The sequence below is a fragment of the Haliotis asinina genome, chromosome 1 (genome assembly GCF_037392515.1).
Source record: "Haliotis asinina isolate JCU_RB_2024 chromosome 1, JCU_Hal_asi_v2, whole genome shotgun sequence".
NCBI lineage: Eukaryota > Metazoa > Mollusca > Gastropoda > Lepetellida > Haliotidae > Haliotis > Haliotis asinina.
In genome coordinates, this window is record NC_090280.1 from 44,836,863 (window position 1) to 44,840,062 (window position 3,200).

Genomic DNA, 3,200 nt, shown 5'->3' on the forward strand with positions numbered 1-3,200 from the left:
CAGCAGAAATATATCCGGATACTACCTTCTCCTGACAGGATTTTAGAAAATAACTTATTTGCCACAATAAAGTTTCCCATGAGTGCTAAATCAGTAGGACTCGGGCCTGTTAAAGGAAGGTGAACATGTTTTCACAATTAATCACTGTTAATAATCACAAGGCCTACATATTGATGCTTGACACTGAGAAAAAACAATCAGTGACGCTAATGCGACGAAAAGACTGCTAAAACCATAACTGCCCACTGTTGTCACTTTGAGTACTTACATTCAATCCGCTGAATTCCACTTTTCACACTCCCCTTTGATGTCGGCAATGTAAACAAATAAACGAATGGCGACAGGATCACGTCCACGCGAGACTAATTGTTACAAAAACAACTCACAACAGGGCGTACCTTCCTCTTTTGTTGTAGAACACGGAAATCTACTGTCAAATGGTCACATTAGATTTATTTTTAAAAAAAAACAATGACAAAACTGTGTATTTCCCGTGAGTGTTAGCGAGACGCCATCTTGTTTGGCGGGTAGGAACAAATTTGTTTTCCTAGCAATTATTTTCAAAACTTTAAGCATAAGATGGCTGCGTCGTGTAAACTTTGCCATGGCCACCTCACTTTTCCCAATAGCACTCGACGAAAGAATTCGCGACTTGGAGAAGAAAGCAGAGAACGGATGCGAGGAACTCGGAGTACCTCGGATGTGTCAGGTAAGGCCGAGGGTTTTTTTATTGTCAAATAACGTTTAAAGAATTATTGCGTTAATGACAGAAATCTGGATAGATTCTAAAGTTTATCCCGCGAATGCATATTTTCGCCCGTATTATTTTAAAATGTTATCGTAAAATCTAAGTAAAATACGCCTGAAAAATAAGTTTGTTTATATTCCATTTCAATAGCTCGACATGGTATAGAATACACCAAGCTTGTATTTGTAAGTAACTATCTTAGTACTAACCACAAGTATTTATTTAAGTTTAAAGGGGCAGACTTTTGATTTTGGTGCTCCTGTTAATAGTTTGCAAATTTTAGCGTTGCAACTCGGTTAACACTTGTACAAAAGGTGTTGGGGGGAGGGGATGAATTACGATCTGCATCACAAAGATCCGCCATATGTAGTGGTTCACTCATGGGTTTACTGGGTATTGCAAGATATATTTCACCAAATCAGATATATTTTAAAGAATGATAAAAATGATGGGCTTTTACAATGGCAACATTTCGGTGTAATTTCTTAAATGCAATCCTGGATCATTAGTGAAATGAAATTGTTTACCCCCAAATTCGCTCAGAGGGGTCAGATGTGTTTCTGAACTATTTGAGGCAAACACTTAATTCATATAAGAAACTGTTAGCTTTGCGTAGGATACATTTGAAATTTCATGTAATTTTTCAGTAATTCAATACATATGTGTTGAGCATAATCATATATATACCTGTTATATTTAACGTATCTGATTTAATCTTTTAGGCTGTTGTGAGAAAAATCTTGACACGACTGCTCCTGGAGGATCACCCTTGTCTATCGAAGGTATGTGCTCATGTTACTAGGTATAATTTCACTTTGAATATTTCATTAATTCACTTCCCTACGTACGTTTTCTCAAAATGAAAAAAACACACATGAAAGTATCATTTGCAAATGGATTTTAATAGCCGGTAAACTAAATCAGTTTAACATTACACCTGTGTGAAATTGCCATCAAACTGACCCCTTGATTTTACAATGCTTAATTGCTGCTTATGTCAGTTGTTCACTTACCGGTTGCATAACTTTGGCAAACAGGATGTACATAGAATTTGCATGAAATAACACAAAGGATGGTTAGCCTTTTTGGAGGTTATTTTTAATGATTTAACTACAAAATGGTAAACTTTCAGAACAATATATGTATTCAAAGTGATAAATCTGTAGTTTACTTGGTTGTATAATTTTAACTGACGATCTTTAATTTTAATTAGACATTGTGTTGAATGCATGATTGAATGAAGTGCAAGGAAAATGACATTTGTTTTTATTTCAGTAAAGCCGATGACGAGGACTCTATGAATATAGTAGTCAAAGAAACAAGTGACTATATCACGATCAAGGATGGTCAATAGGATCTTGTGAAGGTAATTTTTACTCACCTGCCTGTCATTATAAATAGCTAATGATTTAATTAATAGTGTAAAGACAGATTTATGGATGTTAACTTCAGTAACCCAGCCAGCATGGCATATATAAATACCTTTGCCTAACAGATGAACTAAAATGTGTGAAACATGCTGTATAGTACTTTAAACATTTATTTTCAGAAGCGCTTTGTAGAGTGTGGCGGAACAGGCGTGATGATCTCAGTAGACAAGAAACCGGAAAGAAAGTGTCACACAGAACAGCAGCAGCAAAAACACAAACAAAAAAGACCCCAAAAAATCCGTAAGTATATCTATTCGAATAATAACATGTAGCAACTCTTCTCATTACAATGTCTGATGACAGATTCTAAGTTCCGGAAATATACATTTAAAATGTTTATGGATTATTGCTTTTTACATTCTTAAGATATGTAACACATGATTCAGATCATAATGTCATAAATCATAACATAAGAATCAAGTCAGTTAATGATGATATATAAACATGTTACTACACTTCAGTGACAACATGTCACTTCAGAGCAACAGATTGTGTGTCCATAAAAAAATAGGATATGTCATTAAATGTGATGAACTGCTTAACTTGTGTTGGGGTAATTAATGAAGTAAATAATTTTTCACGACACTTCCTTTTTAATAATTTGCAATCCATCTTGGCATTATGGTTTATCTGTTGATTGATTTTTGTTTAATTTTCAGAAAATTGCACTGCGCATGAAAAGCCTGAAAACTATTGACTGGCCAGATCGACGAAAGGAAAGGGTTTCAACTATACTTACCTTGGAAATGACTTCACTAGTTGTGAGTGATGAAGAAGATGCCAATTTATTGCTCTCTTACCCCTTTACCTGGGAATCTAAACTCATGACGTCTGCACTGGACTCAGCCACAATTTTCAACGCCACCACCAAAGCTAAGGCCAACATGAAGACCAGGCTGCGGCATCCAACCAGAATGAAAGAGATATCCGCTGAAGGATGCCCAAGTGGGCTAGTAAATAGCTAATCGATCACATGAACGCAATTTTATCTGTGATCAATTAAATTTGAATTATTCTCAATG

At 35.5% G+C, this 3,200-nt stretch overlaps 1 long non-coding RNA gene across 1 annotated transcript; it reads left to right on the forward strand.

The window, feature by feature from the left end:
• The first annotated feature begins 631 nt into the window (after nucleotides 1–631).
• Nucleotides 632–2,378, forward strand: LOC137279216 (uncharacterized). Its single transcript, XR_010956678.1, has 4 exons — nucleotides 632–709; nucleotides 1,471–1,530; nucleotides 2,024–2,114; nucleotides 2,298–2,378. It is a non-coding gene; the product is annotated as an uncharacterized lncRNA (long non-coding RNA).
• The last annotated feature ends 822 nt before the right edge of the window (nucleotides 2,379–3,200 follow it).